Raw genomic sequence first — 24,786 nt, 5'->3', positions numbered from 1 at the left:
AGCATGACCGCGCAAATGTCATTCAAAGTGCAACAGCGCTGAAAGCTGAAAAATGGCCTGGGCAGGAAGGGGGTGAAAGTGCCGGTATTGAAGTGGTTAATCCTGTTTTTTTTGGCAGGGGTACTGCTTAGAAAAAAGTCATGACTGTGCTTCTCTAAATATCTGAATATTCATATATTTATATATATATATATATATATATATACAGGGGGTCCCCGGGTTACAAACAAGTTAGGGACTATAGGTTTGTTCTTAAGTCGAATCTGTTTGTAAGTCGGAACAGGTACATTTTTTAAGTGTAGCTCCAGCCAAAAAAACTATTTTTAAGCTTTTTGGATAGCATAGGGAAGGGTTAACACCCCTGTAACATTTGTTTTGCTGTGTGTGCCCCTGTTCAGAAGATTTCACCTCACTTTCTGTCCCAATGACAATTGGATTTTGAAAATTTTGGGTTGTTGTGGAAACAAGCCTTGGTGATAAAGCATCAGTGGAGGTACCTTTTCCCCATAATAGCTCTTACAGGAGAGAATTTCCCTTCCTAGGGGTAGATTTCCTCTCACTTCCTGTTGTCTGCCTCCGTTTGTAAGTAGGAGTCGTTTGTAAGTCGGATGTTTGTAACTAGGGGACCCCCTGTATATATATATATATATATATATATATATATATATATATATATATATATATATATATACACACACACATAGATATATATATACACACACATATACATAGATATATATATATATATATACACACACATATACATAGATATATATATATACACACACATATACATAGATGTGATGGCTGCATTAATATTCTTTTTTCCTCTCTGTTCTCACCTGGTGATCTGGCCAGTAACACACTTCCTGCATTAGAGTGCCCCCACTCTGGATGAAGGGGCACAGGGGCAATTTTGGACAGCAGAATTGTCAGTTATGAGGGAGGGTATCGTTAGATGTACAAGCAGATTTAGATAACACTTTATGAGTTACAGCAAACTGGTTTTAATTATTTTATAATAAAGAGTTTACATAAACAAATAAGCACTGATCATCGTAAGCACCCTGTCAGTGGTAAATGGCTTGTCTTATTCCTGTAAAGTGTTAGATCTGGAGGAGAGCTTGTTCTTTTGAAATAAAACAGTCCTACTTGCTGGATCACCAGATGAAAAGAAAGAAAGAAAGCCTAAAAAGGAAAACGAATGCAGCCATCACATCTAAGAATTGGTAAGCTGCGATGTAATAAATGTTTGCTTTTGGGTTTAATACTGCTTTAAATAATGGATGTGTATTGATAGTTTTTGGAAAATAAAAGATATTGTTTAGTCTCTTTTAAATCAAGAAAACAAAACCTTATGTTCCCACAATGTAATGCAAGGTAACCTTGCTTTGATCTTACATTAGCCGGTGGAATTTCTGGTGGAATGGTCTTGGGGATCCAACCGGAAGTAGGAGCGGGTACCTACCAAAACTAGGTACCCGCTCCCCTCCCCCTCCAAAAAAAAATGCACAAAGGCCCCAAGGGGGGGGGGGGGGGGTGTACATAAAGAGGAGCTTTTTTCATGAATGTGTTTTATAGCAGAAAGTAAAGAATATTGTTTTTGGGGTTTTTTTTACAACATTTTCTGTCTTTTTTTCATTTATAACATAAAAAATAAAAAACCCAGTGGGGATTAAATACCACCATCAGAAAGCTCCATTTGTGTGAAAAAAATTATATAAATTTAGTTTTGGTACAGCATTGCATGACCGAGGAATTACCAGTTAAAGTAGCGCAGTGCTGAATAGAAAAAAAATGGCCTGATCATGAAGGGGGTAAAACCTTCCAAAGCTGAAGTGGTTAAGGACCCCCCCCCCTTACTTCTCAAAACTATCTCAAAAGCTTCTAGTGAAAAAGAACACAAAAGACTTTCACTGCAATTGTACAGAAGCTTCCAACCTTTATATACAGAAACTTTCAGCCAAAAGTTACTGCTAAGTGCATTAATCACTGTGTAACCAAGACACTCTGGGCCTATTGCAGTTGTATGATCTGCTATGTCTATAGTTACTTCCTTGGTTAGAAATATTGAAGACTGATGGCAGAAAAAGACCATGTGTACTAATGAGGTCTGCCCTTTTTTGACATTCTTGTTTGAGGATAGACCTATGTTTATACCAAGCAAACTTAGAGAGCCGCTGTACCCTTGTCCTTTCAGACCCCCCACCCACTGATACTCACTTTGCCAGCGATCCCCCACCGCAGCTGGCAATAGTACCCAATGCTTCCCAGTATACTGAAGAATGTGACCTTCTCCCATGTGACAGTACTTGGGCCATTTTCTAGGCCTAAACACTGTTGCATGATAGAGGGAGTGGTGTGACCTCTCCCCCTAACCCCCGATACCAGCCAACCCCGGGGAATTTAGTTCTGCAGCGGAGTAAAAAGTGGTGAGGGGGCATTGGCAAGGTGAGTATCAATTGGTCAGGGGGTAGGGTTGCCACCTTTTCTTCACGTCAAACCTGAACACTTTAGCGGTGCACGGCAATTTTTTTTTATAGCATAAACTATACATATATTTTGCTATTAAATAAAATTTCTAATCATATGAAGTTAATAACAAGAGTTCCCCCTTTACATCAGAGTCCACAGAGTTCCCCTTTTACATCTGAACTCGCGGAGTTCCCTTTCACTGTAAGGAGGGACTTTGCAGACTCTGATATAAGGGAGAACTCTGGGGACTCTAACATAAGGGATGCTCTGGGAACCCTGATTTAGAACTCTGATGTACGGAGAGGACTCTGATGTAAGGGGAAACACTGTGGCCTCTGGTGTAAAGGGGAACTCTGATGTAAGGGGTGCTCTGAGAACATTGATTTGCCTTAGTGTACTCACTCAGAGGCAGGAGAGAGAAGGGGGGAGACTTCAGTCACAGACAGGGATGGATGGTGAGCTCACTCACCCCTTGGCAGTCAGCACCTCTCATCCAGATGTATCTGAGGCTGCTCAACTTCAAATTTCTGGCCCCAACTTTCCTTTTCTGAGGCACAGCGCCGGGGATTGGAGTGTGGGCAGACACAGAAGGGTAGGGGTGGCGGGAGGAAGAGGTGCAGATTGAGTCCTCTCTCCTCTCCCGTCTGTGTGTGTGTTTGGAGTGTTGTTAGTGTTGGCTTTGAGCAATGTGAAAGAGTGTAACAGACACTCTCAGCTTAGACAACTGCTGCCAGCAACCCTGTTGGGAAGCCATAGTCCAGTCTAAATAATGTGTCCGGGTCTCAGACAGTCTGAAACCTGGACACATGATTCCAAACCCGAACTGTCCGGGTGAATCCTGGACAGGTGGCAACCCTATCAGGGGGGCAACTTTGCAAAGACACTGTCATTTTGCCCTGAATGGGCAATTCAATTCATTCTTGATTGATCTACCTCTACTGGAAGTCTGTTCCAGGGATTTACTGCTATTGCTGTAAAATAAAATTTTGGAAAGCTTTTCCCAGGTTACTGATCTCTGTTTTCATATAAAAAAAAATAAAAAACACTGCCCTCCTAAACCTTATTCACACCCTTAGGCTAAGTTCACACTGGCATTAAAAGCAGGCATTTGAGAGGTGTTAAAAACTTCCCTCAAACTCCTATGCAAATAATACAATGGACAGGACATGGTGCCCACAGTGCTGTTCACACCATCAAAACATGAAGCGTTAGCGTTGAAGTCAATTCAGGAGGCATTTGAAGCCTTTCAACGCTTCCTATTCAAGTCAATGGCAAGGCTTTACAAACGCTCTGGCAGGCAGTTGCGGTGCGGTTGCGGGGCGTCAAGATTAGTTTATTAACTGTAATGGAATAGGCATTTGTAGAGCAGTTTTAACGCACCTTAAGGCTCATCAAACGCTTCAAAACTGCCCATAGGGCGTTTAGGGAGCATTTTTAACTCTTGTAAAACGCCAGTCTAACGCCCATACTAAAGCTCATTAACGCCAATCTAACGCCCATACTAAAGCTCATTAACGCCAATCTAACGCCCATACTAAAGCTCATTAACACCTGTCTAATGCCCATACTAAAGCTCATTAATGCCAGTCTAACGCCCATACTAAAGCTCATTAACGCTAGTCTAACACCCATACTAAAGCTCATTAACGCCAGTCTAATGCCCATACTAAAGCTCATTAATGCCAGTCTAACGCCCATACTAACGATATGATAGCATTTGTTAAGTGTTAGAAATTTAGTCAAGTGTGAACAGGGTTCATTCACACCCAGACCACTGTACTAATGCATGCTATGTGCATCGGTGCGCTATGGTACTTTTCATTGTGAATTGCACCCTAACCCATCTTCAAACATCATGTACACTGCAACGCACCACAACAACTGCATAGCTCTGCACTGAGATAAAATGCAAACAGCATCTATTTCCTTTATGTGGTGAGATGTGTTGCAGTTTATTAATTTTAAATGTGCTGCCTAACTTAGTATCCTGCAATGTGCCTCAACGCATGAAAATGTGTGCCCTGCAGCACACTGCATTGGTGTGAATGGGCCCTAAAGTATATGTGAACACAAAGGCTACTTTCACACTGGGGCGAAGGGGCTTCTGCGGTAAAGCGCAGCTAGTTTTTAACCCCCAGAAGGGTTTTTTAAAGAGGTTAAAAGTGCCTAAAAAAGCGCTGTAGAGTGCTTCGGCAGCGCTGCCCATTGATCTCAAGCGGTGTATTGCCTGCGGTCCATTAAGTCAATCAATGGGCGGAGCCTGTGATCTTTAGAGCTACTATTTATTTCAAAGTTTTATGTCTGTAATATGGTTATGACTAAGGCCTTATAGGCTGAAACGCGTCAACTGACTTAATCTGTGTTTTTTCACTGTGGCTATTCAATAAGATGAAGAAATTTTAAGAGCAACAACCGGAGTGCGGATCATTTTTTCTACAGAGCGGTGTATACACCGCTCCCGCACCACCCCAAAGATGCTGCTCGCAGGGCGTTCTTTCCCGTCTTGCAAGCGCACTCAGGCTTTCACACTGGGACTGCAGGGGAGGCAGCTTTCAGGCGCTTTTCACGTGCTATTTTTAGCGCTAAAGCGCCTGAAACCCGCCCAGTGTGAAAGGGAAGATTTGAACTCACATGCTCATACATTACATAATATTTAGCTACCATGTTGGCATTTAGGGTGTGAGACGGCATTCAATGGTGGCTGAGCAGACTATGGAAGCCTTGCTGTCTCAGGCTAGGAACTATTTATGCGCTCCCCCAGACTTTGGATGACCAGCACTAGGACGCAGACTGACCACACAAACACAAATCAGCTTCTGAACATTGCATAGTTAGTTTGGACCAAGAAAAAAGGGGACTGGCAGGATCAACCAGAAACTTCAGATGGAAGAAGTACATGAAAATGTTGGAGGCTATGATATGTAACCCAGCAGCCTCCTAGATAGGTTGCTAGCTAGGTTAGGTAAATGTAGTTCTTGTGGCTCTCCTGTAATCAGGAAAGCAGCATGTGATTGCTTTGGGCTGCACTGGGCTCTACAGGGTGCAGGTTTGATTGCTTCCCCTGTTTTCTCTAGGATTCCAGAATATAGTAGATGGGAGAGTCAAATAGGCAGCCTGAATATTTATGTGGTTCCAGCCAATCCCTGGGGGAGGGTGCCCAGAAGGAGGCTGGGGGAGTGCATAAATAGTTTGAAGCCTGAGGCAGCAAGGATTCTTGTCCAGGAGAAGAGGTTCCCAGCCTAAACTGCCCTTCTGGGCAGCCCAGCTAAAGATTCACCTGTATTTATGGAGGTCCCAGCTGTGATAGAGCTGGGGGGGGGGGGGGGGGGGGGCTACTCTGCTACCATTATCTGAAACTAGAGAAGGGTTCCACTGAGGATTCAGTCTGGAAGGTTCACTGAGGAAATGTTCTGCCTGAAGCTAGAGGGAGGCGTCCAGGTACCCCGGGATGCTGTCAGTACAGACGGAATCCTGGTGACTGCTGTTAACCCCTGGTGCACTGACACTAGGACTTGCCTGGCCTGGAACATAACTTATGGTGTTCCAGGGCTGTTCATTTCCTGAGGGCTTGCTGAAGGGACTTTTCTAAGAAGTAGCTGCATTTAAAAGAGTGTCCTCTCATTCCTGTTCGGTGTTCTGGAGTATCCCACAACTTCCCTAATCCCCATCCAAGTTACTCAGCAATAAATAATGTTTACTGAGCCAGGGGAGTGAATGTTGCTGTTTGCCTGGCTGCTGCTACACTAGTAGGAAGAGAACCTGGGACAAATCAATGGTCCTCACAGGGGTGAGTGCTACACTAATATACACACACATAGAAACATACAGTGCCTTGAAAAAGGATTCATACACCTTGACATTTTGTCATGTTACAACCAAAAACTTAGATAGATTTTATTGGGATTTTATGTGATAGACCAACACAAAGTGGCCCATAATTGTGAAGTGGAAGGAAAATGATAAATGGTTTTCAATTTTTTTTACAAATAAATATGTGAAAAGTGTGGGGTACATTTGTATTCAGCCCCCCGGAGTCAATACTTTGTAGAACCACTTTTCACTGCAATTACAGCTGCAAGTCTTTTTGGGGATGTCTCTCTAACACATGAATATGCTTTGATCTAAACCATTCCATTGTAGCTCTGGCTGTATGTTTAAGGTTGTTGTCCTGCTGGAAGGTGAACCTCCGCCCCAGTCTCAAGTCTTTTGCAGACTCTAACAGGTTTTCTTCTAAGATTGCCCTGTATTTGGCTCCATCCATCTTCCCATCAACTCTGACCAGCTTCCCTGTCCCTGCTGAATAAAAGCATCCCCACAACATGATGCTGCCACCACCATGTTTCACAGTGGGGATGGTGTGCTTAGGGTAATGAGCAGTGTTAGTTTTCCACCACACATAGCGTTTTGCTTTTAGGCTAAAAAGGAAAAGTTCTCATCAGACCAGAGCACCTTCTTCCACATGTTTGCTGTGTCCCCCACATGGCTTCTGACAAACTGCAAACGGGACTTCGTATGGCTTCCTTTTAACAATGGCTTTCTTCTTGCCACTCTTCCATAAAGGCCAGATTTGTGGAGTGAACGACTAATAGTTGTCCTGTGGACAGATTCTCCCACCTGAGCTGTGGATCTCTGCAGCTCCTCCAAAGTTTCCATGGGCCTCTTGGCTGCTTCTCTGATTAATGCTCTCCTTGCCTGGCCTGTCAGTTTAGGTGGACGGCCATGTCTTGGTAGGTTTGCAGTTGTGCCATACTCTTTCCTTTTTCAGATGATGGATTGAACAGTGCTCCGTGAGATGTTCAAAGCTCGAAATATTTTTTTTATAACCTCACCCTGCTTTAAACTTCTCCACAACTTTATCCCTGACCTGTCTGGTGTGTTCCTTGGCCTTCATGATGCTGTTTGTTCACTAAAGTTCTCTAACAAACCTCTGAGGGCTTCACAGAACAGCTGTATTTATACTGAGATTAAATTACACACAGGTGGACTCTCTTAACTAATTAGGTGACTTCTGAAGGCAATTGGTTCCACTAGATTTTAGTTAGGGGTATCAGAGTAAAGGGGGCTGAATACAAATGCACGCCACACTTTTCACATATTTATTTGTAAAACAAATTGAAAACCATTTATCATTTTCCTTCCACTTCACAATTATGTGCCACTTTGTGTTGGTCTATCACATAAAATCCCAATAAAATACATTTATGTTTTTGGCTGTAACATGACAAAATGCGGAAAATTTCAAGGGGTATGAATACTTTTTCAAAGCACTGTATATATACACTCATCATCCACTTTATTAGGTACACCTGTTCAATTGGTTGGTAACACAAATTGCTAATCAGCCAATCACATGGCAGCAACTCAATGCATTTAGGAATCTAGACGTGGTGAAGATGACTTGCTGAAGTTCAACCCGAGCATCAGAATGGGGAAGAAAAGGGATTTAAGTGAGTTTGAACGTGGCATGGTTGTTGTGCCAGACGGGCTGGTCTGAGTATTTCAAAAACTGCTGATCTACTGGGATTTTCATGCACAGCCATCTCTAGGGTTTACAGAGAATGGTTAAAAAGAGAAAATATCCAGTGAGCGGCAGTTGTGTGGACCAAAATGCCTTGTTGATGTCAGAGGTCAGAGGAGAATGGGTTTGAGGTGATAGAAAGGCAACAATAGCTCATATAACCACTCGTTGCAACCAAGGAATGCAGAATACCATCTCTGAACGCACAACACATTAAACCTTGAAGCAGATGGGCTACAGCAGCAGAAGACCACACTGGGTGCCACTCCTGTCAGCTAAGAACAGGAAACTGAGGCTACAATTCGCACAGGCTGCCAAAATTGAACAATAGAAGACTGGAAAAAGTTGCCGGTCTGATGAGTCTTGATTTCAGCTGTGACATTCAGATGGAAGGGTCAGAATTTGGCGTAAACATCATGGATCCATCCTGCCTTGTATCAATGGCTCAGGCTGGTGGTGTAATGATATAGGGAATATTTTCTTGGCACACTTTGAGCCCCTTAGTACCAACTGATCATCATTTAAATGCCTACCTGAGTATTGTTGCTGACCAGGTCCATCCCTTTGGCCCCTTTCACACTGAGGCGCTTCTAAACTGCCAGTAAAACACTGAGCGCTTTTGAAGAGCTTTCCATTCATTTCAATGGAGAGGGGAGTTTTTTCACCGCCCTGCCAGCGCACTGCCCCAGTGTGAAAGCATTCATTGATTTTAATGAAAACAGGTTTTTGTGAGCTTTTCAGGCGCTTTTTTTACTGTGAAAGCGCCTGAAAAGCGCCTCAGTGTAAAAGGGGTCTTTATGATTACAGTGTACCCATCTTCTGATGGCTCCTTCCAGCAGGTTAATACACCATGTCACAAAGATCAAATCATCTCACCACTGTTTCTTGAACATGACAATGAGATCACTGTACTCCAATGGCCTCCACAGTCACCAGATCTCATCCAATAGAGCACCTTTGGATGTGGTGGAATGGGAGATTCGCAACATGGATGTACAGCCAACAAATCTGCAGCAACTGCGTGATGCTATCATGTCACTATGGACCAAAATCTCTGAGGAATGTTTCCAACACCTTGTTGAATCTATGCCATGAAGAATTAAGGCAGCTCTGAAGGAAAAAGAGGGTCCAACCCGGTACTGTCAAGGTGTACCTAATAAAGTGTCTGGTGAGTGTATATTTAGGGTCACTTACACTTTAAAAAACCTTCTGTGTGCACCCCCCCAACCCCCCCTCCACCGTAAAACTTACCTGACCCCGCACTCGACTTTCCCTCCTCATTGGCTGAGACAGCAGTGGTGGCCATTGGCTCCTGATACTGTCAATCACTGCCAGTGAGCCAATGAGCAGAGAGTGGGTGCAGGGCTCATGTAGTAGAGAGTAAAAGTCCTGGACAGCCGCACTCAAAATAATGAATTACCTTTATTGAATGATGATTATAAAAGATACATGCCACAGCAGAAAATTGCAGGAAACTGACGCGTTTCACACTGTAGTCAGTGCTTAATCATAGCTATGATATCATATGCTATGATTAAGCACCGACTACAGTGTGAAACGCGTCAGTTTCCTGCAATTTTCTGCTGTGGCATGTATCTTTTATAATCATCATTCAATAAAGGTAATTCATTATTTTGAGTGCGGCTGTCCAGGACTTTTTCTCTCTACTTCATTATAAGCATTGCTGGCACCCGTCACTTCCAGCATGGAGGAGATGTCTGCTCCTGATTGACCTCCCTAGAGCGGTGATATCTTTCCTTCTCTGCAGGGCTCATGTGTAGATGGACACACAGAGCAGCGGCTTGGGAGCAATCCTGCTCAGGTGCCCCCACAGCAAGCTGCTTGCTGTGGGGGCACTTGGCAGGGGAGAGAGGGGCCAGGAGCACCAGTGAGGGACCTGAGAAGAGGGGGATTGGGGCTGCTCTGTGCAAAACCTTTACACAGAGCAGGTTAATATAACACGTTTTTTATTCAAAAAAACAAACCTTTAATATCACTGTATTGTTTACCAGTGGCGGCTGGTGGGTTCTTCTTTTGAGGGGGCGGCAAACAAAGAACACCCCCCCCAGCGGCGTGGCACGGCACTGAAATAGCACCCCTCCGGGGCGGTCCGGCACTTACCCGCGGGGCCATAGTGTCCTCTCCTGGATTGCAGGCAGGGGCGGCTCCTGTGTCCGCTCCTCCAGCTTCCTCCGCAGTGTGTCTCCTCTTCTACCAAAGTGCTAGGCATCCAATAGGATCGCATGACGCTTTTGACAATCAGGAAACAGGTCTCACAGACCTGCCTCCTGATTGGCGGGGAGGAACTTTAGTGTGAAAATAGTGAAAAGTCATTTAAGCTTGCAGTGCGGGCGCATCCCCACTGCAAGGGAGAACTTCCAGGTGTCCCGGAGTTGGGCTTTAATCCATTGATAACATCTCATTTCTGGGTTTGGATAGACTTGGATGCAGACTGATCCCAAACCCAAGCTCATCACTACTCAGAAGCACCGTGAAAAGCCTGCTTGTTCTGGCTGCCATTGATTGATTGTCAGGTGTAAACTGAGCGGACTTGCTGACTTGTATTCTGGATAGCGTTAGACAAGAGCTGATCCTTAACGGAAGATTTTTCATTTTCATCAGACAGATCTCATTCACTTCAGTTTAAATTAAAACCGGGTGCAAACATACAGCCAAATGGAATGGAAATGAGGGGTATTTTATTCCAGGAAGAAGAGAACGATTGCTTATTTTGGGGGGTAACGATCGATTTGTGTACTGCTCAAGCCTCAACTCCTGAATGCTGATGATGCAGATAAAGAACGTAGCTTTGATATGATCGCTATACATAAAAAAATGTATAAAAAGGACAGTCCGTATCAGAAGGAGAAGAAATGTGTCTCTTTAAAAGGCAGCTGTGAATTAGCCTGGGAAACTCCTGCCTGTTTGGATTGGAGGATGGCTTCCAGATACACTCAGTGATTGGCCAGGGGAGTCTTAGTTGTGTGACAACCTCTATAGATACACAGGACATCATAATGTGCTATACTTATAGGACAGGATCTCAGTATACATCCATTTCAATCCAGCAATGGGGAGAGTCATATCTATAGGACTGACAGTCCATGGGAAGGTCCAGCTCTGTGACCTCCTTCCCCCTTACTTCCATCTTATGTTCAGCAGCTGAATCTTTTCCTTTTATGTTTGCTTCATGTGTTGGGGATTTTTATATAGGGTGTGTATTATTAACCCTTTCCTAAACTGTAGATCCATAGATCCATAGAAACCATACAATTAAGCAACTGGAAGGGAATGTAGAAGGGTACAAGACAACAAAAATTGACCTTACAGCTCACAATGTACCTCCTCCTCTGGCCTGGTTCTGGGTCATGCAGTCCGAGGCAGCGGAGGCCGAAACTGTCAGTAAACAAGCTGCATATAAGCCAAATCCTGGATTTACTTACACAATGTTCTTCAATTGAGCAATACAGCTAAGTACAGGGCCTGCCCTAATCTGTGATTGGACAACGAAGGAGCAGCAGCATACAGATGAGGTTATCACTCTGCTCTCTCCTCCAGTCAGCAGGCCTAATAAACTGAGAGTGCTCCTCTGCCTCTCTTATGCTGCTGCATTAGGGTGTTGCTATCAAGAGAGTTCATATGTGTTAAAGGAAAGAATCCCCCTCAACATACCTTTTACGCCGGCCGTAGATGGATCAAAATTTGGCCAGGGCAGCAGACGATTTTTGATCCATCTATGGGCAGGCTGCTTATACTGAAGACTATCCATCGATCAACTTCAGTACAACCAGCCTGTCAGGTTTTTCGTTTGATCACTGCTAGCTTCTGACAGCTGGGAAACCTCCCGCTCTCAGTATACAAAAGCTCCGTAGTAGGGATTCCCCTGATGGGGGGATTAAGCAATCTTCTTTCCTGCAACCTGTGGTTGCAGGAAAGAAAATTGCTTGATATGTGACCTACTTTACTCTGTATTTGATATAATCAGCTGCAGCCTCATTCAGCAGGATTTCCACAGTGAATGGATCTGCAGCCTCTTGTCGCATGATTCTGCGCTGTGAGTTTTACCTTTTTAAGACACATAGGGGGTTATTTACTAAAGGCAAATCCACTTTGCACTACAAGTACACTTGGAAGTGCAGTCGCTGTAGATCCGAGGGGGACATGCAAGGAAAATAAAAAACAGCATTTTAGCTTGCACATGATTGGATGATAAAATCAGCAGAGCTTCCCCTCATTTCAGATCTACCCCTTAGATTTAGAGGGATTGCACTTCCAAGTGTACTTGTAGTGCAAAGTGGATTTGCCTTTAGTAAATAACCCCCATAGGCTGATGCTCAGACAACACACTGGTCTGCATTTTTCCATGCTCTTGGGGCTATCCTATTAGAAAGTACATCAGCAATCACAAGGAGTGAGTGGGGTAACAATTTACAGTAGATGAATGCCAGAAAAAACATCAGAGACATTTAGGGCCAGTTCACACCATAGAAACGCAGTTCGGATGCGTCCCAGGTGCTTTTCTGCATGCACACTTTTGATGCGTTTTTGATGCAGTCGAGTGCTTTTTTCCTCCCCTCTTTTTTTCTTAACCTTAAATAAGGACAAGTGTGTTGCAGTGTGTTTTTGGTGCATTTAGGTGTGTTCCGGTGCGTTTTTGATGCATTTTACAGTGTCCCAGTAAAGTCCAGTGCAGAAAAAATGCAGCATGTTCTACTTTTTTTTTTTTGGAACTGGAACGCACTGGAATTACAAGCACCGGTGTGAACTATGCCATTGAAAACCATATAACCTACTTTCCATGCGTTTTTGATGCAGAAAAAAAACGCACTGGACTGCATGTGGTGTGAACTGGCCCTCAGCAGGTAGGTTGCTCCTGTGAGTGACTTTTAACACTACACTCTTACACTAGACTGAAGAGCAGCTCTTCATTTCCTGTAATGATGGATCTGATGGATCTGATAGATCTGATGGATGTGATTCCAACACTCAGCTTCCCCAAATGTTAATCCAGAATACAGTCACTATAATGTATTTCCCTGACCTGAAACCGAGGACTACAGTCTGCTCAGCAGTACGGGAAGCAGAAGACAAATGATCAATCTTAGAGGAACCGCCATACACAAATACCTCCATGGACAGTTCCTTATAGGAAACCTTTCCAAAGAGAGACTCAAAGGCTTCCATTGCTGACCTTCTACTGGAAATGCCGGGCGCCTGGCTGTAATGCTGAATCACTGACCTCAATACTAACTCACCAACCCCAAACAAGAATGCGGAGAAGGATTTCTGACTTTTGTTCTCAAGTGTCTGAACGAAAAACTGTCCCAAGAGAGAAATAAAGGATGCCATTGCTGAACTGTTACTGGAAATGCTGGATGCCTGGCTGTTATGCTGAATGACTGACTGCAGCACTAACTCACTAACCACAAACAAGGATGCTGAAAAGACTTTTGACTTTTCTTCTTAAATGTCTTAAAGTAAGCCCATACTGGGAGGTATACAGGGCCTGCCATCCTTCTGAGGATGCCAGTTGCCTGGCTGTCTATGGATTCAGTACACTCCAATCAATGACCCAGAATGAGCATGTGGATTAGAAAGTCAGCGAGATGTCAAACCTCCTGCATACTTGTGACCCAGAAAACATTAAAGCCAGAGGTCCTGCAGAACAGCCAGGCAATTAGCTTTTCCAAAAGGATGTCAGTAATGGCAGCCCCCATATTTCTCTAGTTTATTATACCATACTAACTCTTCAATTCAAAGGCAACTCAACTATTGGAATATCACTAAACTAGGCAGCAATGTGCCCTAATTAGAGTACCCCATCCATCTTGTGCCCAAGTTACAGTGCCCTATCCTTTCTTGTTCCCCGGTTACAGTGCCCTATCCTTTCTTGAGCCCCAGTTACAGTGCCCTATCCTTTCTTGAGCCCCGGTTACAGTGCCCTATCCTTTCTTGAGCCCCGGTTACAGTGCCCTATCTTTTCTTGTTCCCCGGTTACAGTGCCCTATCTTTTCTTGTGCCCCGGTTACAGTTCCCTATCCTTTCTTGTGCCCCGGTTACAGTGCCCTATCTTTTCTTGTGCCCCGGTTACAGTTCCCTATCCTTTCTTGTGCCCCGGTTACAGTGCCCTATCCTTTCTTGTGCCCCGGTTACAGTTCCCTATTCTTTCTTGTGCCCCGGTTACAGTGCCCTATCCTTTCTTGTGTCCCAGTTACAGTGCCCTATCCTTCTTATGCCCCGGTTACAGTGCCCCAATCAGTTTTGTGCCCAGGGTACAGTGCACTATTCTTCTTGTGCCCCGGTTACAGTGCCCTATCCTTTCTTGTGCCCCAGTTACAGTGCCCTATCCTTTCTTGTGCCCCCGGTTACAGTTCCCTATTCTTTCTTGTGCCCCAGTTACAGTGCCCTATCCTTTCTTGTGTCCCAGTTACAGTGCCCTATCCTTCTTATGCCCCGGTTACAGTGCCCCAATCAGTTTTGTGCCCAGGGTACAGTGCACTATTCTTCTTGTGCCCCAGTTACAGTGCCCTATCCTTCCTGTTCCCTGGTTACAGTGCCCTTTCCCTCCTATGCCCCACTTACAGTGCCTCACCCTTCTTGTGCCCCTGTTACGGTGCCCTATCCTTCTGAAGCCCCGGTTACAGTGCTCCAATCAGTTTTGTGCCCAGGGTACAGTGCCCTATATGTCTTGTGTCCTGGTTACAGTGCCCCATCCTTCTTGTGCCCTGGTCATAGTGCCCCAATCAATCTTGTGCCTTGGTTACAGTGACCCATCCATCTCATGCCCTGGTTACAGTGCCCCATCTATCTTGTGCCTTGGTTGCAGTGCCCCATCCATCTTGTGCCCCGGTTACAGTGCCCCACCTATCTTGTGCCCTGGTTAGAGTGCCCCATCTATATTGTGTCCTGGTTTTAATACCCCATCCATCTTGTGCCCAAGTTATAGTGACCCAGCCATCTTGTGCCCCATTTACAGTGTCCGATCTTTCCTGTGCCCTGATTACATTGCTCCATCTGTCTTGTGCCCCAGTCACAGTGCCCCATCTATCTATTGCCCTGGTTATAGTGCCCCATCCACCTTGTGCCCTGGTTACCGTGCCCTAACCGTTTTATGTCCCGTTTACAGTGTCCTATCCTTCTTGTGCCCTGGTTACATTGCCCCTTCTATCTTGTGCACTGGCCATGGTGCCCCATCCATCTTGTGTGCTGGTTACAGTGCCCCAATCAGTCTTGTGCCCTGGATACAGTGCGCCATCTATCTTGTGCCCCCCCCCCCCCCCCCGGTTACAGTGTCCCATCTATCTTGCGCGCCGATTACAGTGCCCCATCCTCTTTGTGCCCTGCTTCCAGTGCCCCCTCCGCCTTGTGCCCTGGTTACAGTGCCCCATCTATGTTGTGCCCCTGTTACCCATCTGTCTTGTGCCCCGGTTACAGTGCCTTATCTGTCTTGTGACTGGACAGTACTTTGCCACTAAAAATCTGTGTTATGTCTGTGATTGAACCCCACCCCCCAAGTCCCTAGCCCAGAATCTGCACAAAATGCATAATCTACCACCAGAGAAGTGTCAGTGCTGCAACTGCTTCTAAACTAAACCCTGCAACCTAAAAATAAAATAAAAAAAAAAAAAACACAACAGACGGAAAATCATTGAGAAATAATAAACCGGCTACCACCTTCCCCAAAAAAAAAAAAAAAAGAAATACAAATTGTCAGAATTGATGAGAGCCTCCCTGTGTCAGTGTCTGTCTCTCCCCGTCACTTCTTTCTGTAGGATTGAAGGTTATCCTCGGAGGCACACTTGTACATGCAGAGAGGAATCTAGGCAGCGGGCACAGTGGGACGGGAAGGTTATGGTGCCATAGCCTCTGTGACAAGCATGCCATAGCAGACATGGAACAAATCTTCCAGCCGTACAAGAAACCTGCCTAAAATCCATAGAGAAACTTAGATCCACTTCATCACAAGCAGCTGCTGACTGGCTCTTTTTTATTCTCCCCCCTCTGTCGTAGCTTCTGCTGATTTTCATTTCGTGGGCTTCCAATTAGTTTGGCGGATTAAACGGTCCCCCCCCCCACCCACCGTGCATGTATGCAGTGCAGAATGGGTGGTGTGTAGGGAGACACGGAGGAAAGGCAAGGACTTACCTTGTGCGTCCCCCATGCTTGCATCCCCGTCTAGTTGGTGTGCAGCAGCTCCAGAATTGTAATCTAGCACTGCATGAAGCTACTGGTGAGCATGCCTAGTAAATGCAGCCACTTGGAAAAGCAGCGACAAGAGGATAAGGTTCCCTCAACAGCTTAATGATTTTGCAGCCAGTCTGAAAGTTTTAAAGGTGCAAAACGCCAAAGTTTAGCGCGTTAATCGCGTCAGCAGGCGTTTATTGTGTTTATAGCTCATTTTTACGAATGTCAAAATATAGAAAAGCATGCCGCTGTAGGGAGGATTTTTAGGCTACATTTGGGCTGCATTCACATTTTGCGCTTTGTAAATGCATGCAAAATGATGCCGCCTTTTTTGCGCATTCGTGTGCGTATTTGTACCATACGTGTGACAAGTGTGGCAAGTAGCTAATGAACTTTTTGGAGCATTGAACTGCATTTAACTGCATGTTTTCTGCATATGATGCTCGTTTTTTTTTTTTTTTTACACGACAAACACGCGTCTTTTATTTACGCATTTGTGTGTGTTTTTGCACCATTGGGGGTTATTTACGAAAGGAAAATCCACTTTGCACTGAAAGTGCACTTGGAAGTAAAGTCGCTGTAGATCCGAGGGGGACATGCAAGGAAAATCAAAAACAGCATTTTAGCTTGCACATGATTGGATGATAAAATCAGCAGAGCTTCCACTCATTTTAGATCTACCCCTTAGATTTACAGCGACTGCACTTCCAAGTGCACTCGCAGTGTAAAGTGGATTTGCCTTTCGTAAATAACCCCCATTATGTTGCAAAGTAGCTAATGAACCTTTTGGAGCGTTCAACCTTGTGCATTTTTTTTTTGTGTGTGTTTTTTTCTGCTCGTTTTTTTTTTTCGCAACAAACATGCTTTTTTTTTTTTTACACATTTGTGCGCATTTTTGCACCATCATGCGGTAAAGTAGTTATTGAACCTTTTTGGATCGTTGGGCTTTATGCAGTTTTTTTAACCGTGTTTTTTTCTGCAATTGATGCTTCTTTTTTTTTTTTGCGTCTTTTTTGATGCATTTGGAGTGCCATTACCAGTAAAAGGTGATGCATTTTTGCACATTTCGGAAACGCGCACAAAATCGCGCCACTTTGTGAAACGCTAAAGTGTGAATGCAGCCTTACAACTAGCACTCTTGCGTTGTGGATATTTAAAAGCAAGATAAATTGTATTGGAAGTATAAATAAACGTTATGCTTACCAGATCAAGTTTGCTTGCGTTTAGATGCACCTGCCGGGATTAGTTGCGTTTACATGCGTTTTAGAGTTTCTGATCGGACCCAGGATGCACGGAATTCTGTTTTATCAAAATGCAGCTAAACTGATCGCACCTAAATACATAGTGTGAAATATACCATTAAATTAATTATATGCAATTATTATTATTATTATTATTGGAAGTAGTAGTATTATTATGATACAGGATTTATATAGCACCAACAGTTGAGAAGTGCTTTACAAATTTAAAGAGACAGTAGAGTTACAATACAATTTAATACAGGAGGGTTAATGAGGACCCCGTTCGAGCGAACTTACACCCCAAACCAACCAGGGATCCCCCAGAAGTTGCTGCTGACCCACCAGTCATACTGATCCACTGGTTTCAAAAAGGATCCAAGCCACTGACAAGAAGCGAGCATGCCCAGCAGGAGTTAACTGAAGTGACTTGCTGCATGCTTGTTCCAGAAAACACTGAAGCTGGAGACAGTCAGGCAAATAGCATTTCCTGAAGGAAGTCAGCAATGCCAAACTACATTCCTGTCCTTTCATTCTATTTCCTACAAACATGTTTATTAAGTAATACCAAATTCATTATGTACATCATTATTCTAAGGAATTATTTTCAGTGACACAGCAACTTTCCGCTATGGAGTCACAATCTTTAACCGATAACTATTGATTTTACACTGCTGACTACTTGACAACACCGGCATGGACGCAGAATGTAAAAGTAGTTACTACATTGTTACAACATGGCTCTGCAACACTGTGATCACACATGGCAGAACTACCGTTACTCCCCTTCCCATACTTTGCACTACATTGCTGCCTGTAGAACATTAGTCAGTGCTTTATAGCCAAGTTATTATATTATCAGTAAACAACAGATTGTATATTTGACATGGTAAAGCTTTGCTTTGCTAATTGCCAATAACCAATACACTTTGTTGTTCAAATAAATAGGATGTATTTCTATAATTATTACAGGTTAGATTTGATTTTTAAATCAGTTTATTATGATTAGGGGGCTAGGATGCAAGTTTGCTAACGTTCTGATGTTTTACTAAGGGTCTCAACACTAAGGGCTCATTCACACAAGAGGCAGGCTCTACCGCCCCTCTGAAAAGCAATCGGCAGTGGATTGCTTTTTCAGAGACGGGTTCGAGACAGATACGTGCATGGAGGAGGCGCCAGTAGGGATTTTACATTGAATTGCAGCGCTGCAACCACCATAGCTGCATTTGTCACATTGACATCACCAGACGAGTTGGACCGTCGGTGCCACCTGTCAGAACTGGATTTGCCAAGTTAAAATTGCAGCACTGCAAAGCGAAGCATCGTGGCTGCGGCAATGGAAACAGACCGGTCTGCTTGTAGATGGGCAGTCGGGGAGGCAGTAAAGATGTGGTTCAATTACCTGTTTTTACCGAAGTAGTAAGAAGATGTCCTGGAAGTTGACGCATTTCACACTGTAGTCAGTGCTTAATCAGCTATGATTAAGCACTGACTACAGTGTGAAACGCGTCAACTTTCCTGCATTTCTCTGCTGTGGCATGTATCTTTTATGACCATCATTCAATAAAGGTATAATATTATTTTGAGTGCGGCTGTCCAGGACTTCTTACTACTTCATTATAAGCATTGCTGGCACCTGTTACTTCCAGCATGGAGGAGATGTCTGTTCCCGATTGACCTTCCTAGAACGGTGATGTTTTTCTTTCTCTACCTGTTTTTACCACTGGCTGTGCAGACTTAGCCTTTTTCAGGCAATATTTGTTGGAAAAATGGGGTTAAAACAGGAGGAGGCTCCTCATCACCTGCCAATCGCCTCCGAAAAACGCGATCTGAAAGTGGATCGCTCTTCAGAGGAGCTGCAGCTTTAGACACAAGTCTAAATCTAGATTCAGAGAGTTGCACAACTTATATTTGCACACAAGTGCAAGGATTAAAATCAATATGAATAACATGGAACTGCTATTTAATGCCACTACACAGATGTGAAAGGATCTAGATTCTCTGTAAAGCACTGCATAGCATGTCGGTGCTCTATAAATACAGGAAAGAAATGATAAGCAGCATTTGGTGGATTGACATTCCATTTGCTTGCATTTTGTGCAACAGAGCTGAATTAGTTCTATGGGCAACAATGGAGACATGAACAGAATCAGTTTTACTTAAAGACCCCTTGCAATATTATACAGTAACCCATGGCAACCAATCTCTGATCAGTTTTATTCAGCTTGTTGCAGTCATTCTAATTGAAAGAATATTTGCTTATAGTTGCTATGGGCAACAGTGGAGACATGAACAGAATCAGAGTTTTATTTAAAGACCCCTTGCAATAATATACAGTAACCCATGGCAACCAATCTCTGATCAGTTTTATTCAGCTTGTTGCAGTCATTCTAATTGAAAGAATATTTGCTTATAGTTTCTATGGGCAACAGTGGAGACATGAACAGAATCAGAGTTTTATTTAAAGACCCCTTGCAATAATATACAGTAACCCATGGCAACCAATCTCTGAGCAGTTTTATTCAGCTTGTTGCAGTCATTCTAATTGAAAGAATATCTGTTTATAGTTGCTATGGGCAACAATGGAGACATGAACAGAATCAGAGCTTCATTTAACGACCCCTTGCAACAATGTGCAGTAACCCATAGCAACGTACCCCTGACCAGTTTTAATAAGCCTGTTGCAGTGACTTGAATTAATATCTATTTATAGTTGCTATGGTTACAGCTTGTCCCTGCACTTTACATTACGGGCCTCATCCATCAATAGGACCTGGAGGTAAACTCTGCACTGCCCATAGCAACAAGGAGATCCAACACTAACCGGGCCTGGAAACATGACATCTGTGTTCGGACTGGTCGCTATAGGCAACACACACACTTTCCTGTCCAACCTAATGTCCAATTTTAATAAAATCCCAGGATGAATATTTCAGCCCTCTCCTTTGATATTGATGGGGATTTGTTTGCATGCAGATGCTGCCTTGTGGTAGTAGAATTAATACAGATAATTTGTATAGCAAGAATAAAAAAAATAATAATAATAAATAGTATGCATGTGTATGAGAATTTTTTTTATTTTTTATTTACAGATGTGCATGCATTGACATGATCCTGAACACATGGTGCCAGATGTGCCGTATTGCTATGGGATTGGAGCAGACACATACAAATCGATGCATTGGTGTGTAATTGTGCTGCTGTGTAGACACATGTAGGGGGGAGCGCAGGAACAGTTGAACAATGTTATGATCTGCACTTATTTCTGTATCTCCTCGTCCCTTCCCACATCCCCTCCCTGAACTCCTCTCCCCTCAGCCAATCACAGCCTGTTGTTAAGCAGAAAACGTCATTCATAAAGCATAACAATGACAGCTGCAACCGAGCATGTTTCATGTCACTGGGTACCTGGAAGGTGGCAGGATTGTCACTCTGCTACAGAAATCTGCACCCAAAGAGTTAACTGAGTGAAAAGAAACGCATTTCCAATTGCGCCGTGAGAGCGATGCAGTGTACGGAATAACAGGACGGAGATTTCACAGACTGAGTAGGAAGAACATGCTAACAACATTGGTTAGTGCAGAATGCCTTAGTGCACCAAGGAGACTCCACCGCTGCAGTACAAGGAAAACCCCCTCTTTATATAAGAGGGCTGAGATAGGCAAAGATTTCAAATGCCAGGGCTTGGCCAACAATCTACTAAACCGTATAATACATAGAAAGTTATACAGTATGGGGATTATTCTACAAAGCAATTAGTGATCAGTATGCGCAAAGCATATATACCTTTAGCAATCAGTCAAATCCCAAATTTAAAACCTTAGGAATTGAACAAAATCTTCTCTTGTCCCCCCCCCTCCCGATGCAAGGGTTAAAATGGTTCTAAAGGAAGAAGGTTTTTCTACTGTAATGCATTCTATTCATGAAGGGAGTGCAGCTCCCCAAACCCCCCCCCCTAGCCCCCCTTATACTTACCTGAGCCCCATCCCGATCCAGCAATGTGCATGAGAGCAGCAGCTCTCCCAGGTCTCTCTCTTCATTGGCTCACACAGCAGCAGGGAGCCATTGGCACCTGCTGCAGTCAGTCACAGCCAGTGAGCCAATGAGGAGAGAGCAGGGGCGGGGCCGAACATGCTCTTTGTGTGAATGGAAAAGGAGATTGGCTCAGGAGCTACTGATTTTTTGCAGTGCATGAACATCACCCACCCGAGGGGCCTTTAGTACTGCCCCAGCTGGAGTGACCTGTTACTTGTATTTCACCAATAAAGCTTTATATTTCATTCAAATTACACCGTGGTTGATCCTCCCTTTGATTGCTTTCTGGAGGCATCTCTTTGCCCCACCCCACCCCCTTCTTTTTTCCATATCAAGTTTTTGCTTTCTGGGAGGTGACGAATTGCTGATTTGTTTTTTATTTAATTACAGTAAATCAATGTGGATTCCGTTACCCTTGGCTCAGGAGCTAGCCTGCTTGAGTGCCCCCATAGCAAGAGGCTTGCTATGGGGGCACTCAGCAGCACGGTGGATTTGATTTAAATCTCTAGTAAAAAGGCTTGATTTAAGTCAACTCGATTTAAATCATCATTTTTAAAGAGCAACTGTCATCTCTGTCCTGCAGTGGCTCCTCCTCTGACCCGCCGTTTACTCACCGACAGTCCCATTCACTTTAATGGGACAGCTGGTGCTGCGGCAGTGGCACAAGAAGGTAAGGGATATGGCGGCAGCAGGTGAGTGGATGCCCGCTATAATAATTAGAATAATAAGCTGTCAGGTTAGTAAAACAGTAATATCAGAACCGATCCAATCATACAGTTTGTAGTGTACATAGATTTGCAAAACAATGGGATAAAGGAATATTCCTGAACTTTGTTTTTTCTCATGGCTTTTGTGAAATTGTGTGAATGCATCAATGCAGCACATGTTATCTCAGCTTGCAGAGCTTGGATTCATTGAATGAGTTTACCAAAAAATGTAAATGTTGCAAATTATACAGCCTCATGCTACATAACTAAGCTGAATTTCATGATGAATAAACGAAATGATTAATGTATCTTAAATAGATTTTTACTCCAAAAGCATTTTATTAAAATTAATTTGATAAAAATCGATTTAAATTTTTTTAAAAATTTCGATTTTTTTTTTTTTAATAAAATCATTGATTTATATCCACCCTGAGGAGGAGCCAGGACCGCCCGCGGGGGACCCAAAAAGAAGAGGATTGGAGCTGCTCAGTGCATAGAGCAGGTTAATATGACATCTTTGTTATTTGAAAAAAAAAATCAACCTTTAGGATAACTTTAAATGTTTATGTCTAGAGGTGCCAAAGTAAGGAAAAATACTTAGCTTATGCCATGCTCCGGCAGGCCCCCTTCTTCAGTGTGACTGGTCCCCTGCAGCTCCTCATGGCTGCGGTCGCACTCCTGCCTCCACGTTGTACAGGGTTATTAGCCCTGCATTGTACATGATGATGCCAAGGATCAGATCTTTAGGGAGAAGAGAGCACCCAAGGCAGCCAGTAGAGGGTCTAAGAATGTCTTTAACATTACCTCCTAGACATAATGAGCACTTAACCCTTGCAGTATATGTAAACCCCCTATAACTAATCACTGTGTTAAAAACCCTATGTAAGTGCCCTAGTTACTTACCTAAAGCTGTGGTTATGTGATCCCGCAGTCCGAGTCTTCTCTCTTTTGTTTACTTCAGGTAGGGTTCCTCATTTGGTGTCCAAGCCAACGCATGACGTGGACACTCCATATTGGCTGTCCACCATTGGGTTCCTCTCAGGATCCAGAAGAGGAGTGACATCATTTCAAGGGGACAGTAGAAGACTGTCCAGCAAGGGACCATCTTTTGTGCTGGATTGGTAGTTCCTCACACCCAGGAACCATGGCAGCAATGGGCTTAGAAGGCGAATGCAGGTGAGTATAACTTTTCACAAGGTAAGAAGAAAACAAAACCTTGAAGAATGGGTTAGAGGGAGGTGGAAGGTAGGAGGGTGATCATAAAGTGTCCAGATTTTACCCCCCCCCCCCGTCATGACTAGGCCATTTTTTGCTATTCAGCACTTTTTGCTGGTAATTGCGGGGTCAGGCAACACTGTACCCAAAAGAGATGTATATCATTTTATCACACAAATAGAGCTTTCTTTTGGTGGTATTTCATCACCGCTGTTTTTTTTTTTTATATATATAAACGAAAAAAAAAAACCTGAAAATTTAGGGAAAAAAAACAATATTTTTTACTTTCCGCTATATCCAGTATTTTTATTTTTTTTTCATCTAAATTCTGCATAAATTTTGGCCAATATGTATTCTGCTACATGTTTTTAGGATAAAAAATCACAATAAGTGTATATTGATTGGTTTGCGTGAAGGTTATAGTGTCTACAAACTATGGTACATATAATGGATTTTTTTGTTTTGTTTATACTACTAATGGCGGCGATCAGCAACTTATAATAGGACTGCAACAGTGCGGCGATCAATCTGGCACTAACTGACGTTGGGGGGGGGGGTGGGAGGGGACTGACTAAGTGCCACTGACATTATTACAGTGATCAATGATAATACTTTACACTGTCACTGTACTAATGACACTGGCTGGGGAAGGGTTAACTTCTAGGGTGATCAAGGGGTTAAAAGTGTGCCTAACAAAGTGTAATGTGTGCAGCTTTTTACTAAAAAAAACTCTCAGTTTCTCATTCCTGCTTTGCAGAGATGAGAAAATGACAGATCGGTCCCTCTGTACAGAGCTCTGTGTTGTTTACCAACACAGAGCTTTGGTCTGTGGTTGCACACAGCCAATCAGCAGGTCCTGGCTATGAATCATTGGCCAGGACTTGCTGACAGGCTCTCAATGCATGCAATCAACCCGGAAATAGGAAGTGACGTACGGCTATGCCGCTTTGCCTACAGCGCCTGTCTGTAATACATTGCGGGCGGGTTCTAAGAGAATTCCTACCTTAGTTGTCACCAGAACAAGTGTTCCCTTCTACTTCTGTTTTGGTGACAATCTTAACATTTTGCATTCCCTCTTATGTTCCACTATACTGACATTCAGTTGGTTCCAAACCCTGTTTTGGCTGGACTTCCACTCTAAGGCCCCTTTCACACTGGCGGCCGAAAAAGGGTTAAATCCACTCGTATAGCGCGGCTATAGCCGCGGTATTGCCGCGGTATAGCCGCGCTGTCCCATTGATTTCAATGGGCAGGAGCGGTTTAGGAGCGGTGAATACACCGCTCCTTCACCGCTCCAAAGATGCGGCTGACAGGAGATTTTTTCTTCTCCTGCCAGCGCACCGCTTCAGTGTGAAAGCCCTCGGGCTTTCACACCGAACAAACAGCGGAGGCTGTTTTGGGGCGGTTTGCAGGC

General features: G+C 43.8%; 1 protein-coding gene across 1 annotated transcript in view; it reads right to left on the bottom strand.

Moving 5' to 3' along the window:
- Nucleotides 1-16,259, bottom strand: part of JCAD (junctional cadherin 5 associated) — a 189,400-nt gene extending 173,141 nt beyond the window's left edge. The window contains exon 1 of the mRNA XM_073629847.1: nucleotides 16,139-16,259. The gene's annotated coding sequence lies outside the window, so the exon portion shown is untranslated. The remainder of the gene's footprint in view (nucleotides 1-16,138) is intronic.
- Between the last annotated feature and the right edge of the window lie 8,527 nt (nucleotides 16,260-24,786).

Source organism: Aquarana catesbeiana, linkage group LG05, assembly GCF_042186555.1.
Source record: "Aquarana catesbeiana isolate 2022-GZ linkage group LG05, ASM4218655v1, whole genome shotgun sequence".
NCBI classification, from domain to species: Eukaryota; Metazoa; Chordata; class Amphibia; order Anura; family Ranidae; genus Aquarana; species Aquarana catesbeiana.
This window is presented reverse-complemented; position numbering and strand designations above follow the sequence as displayed.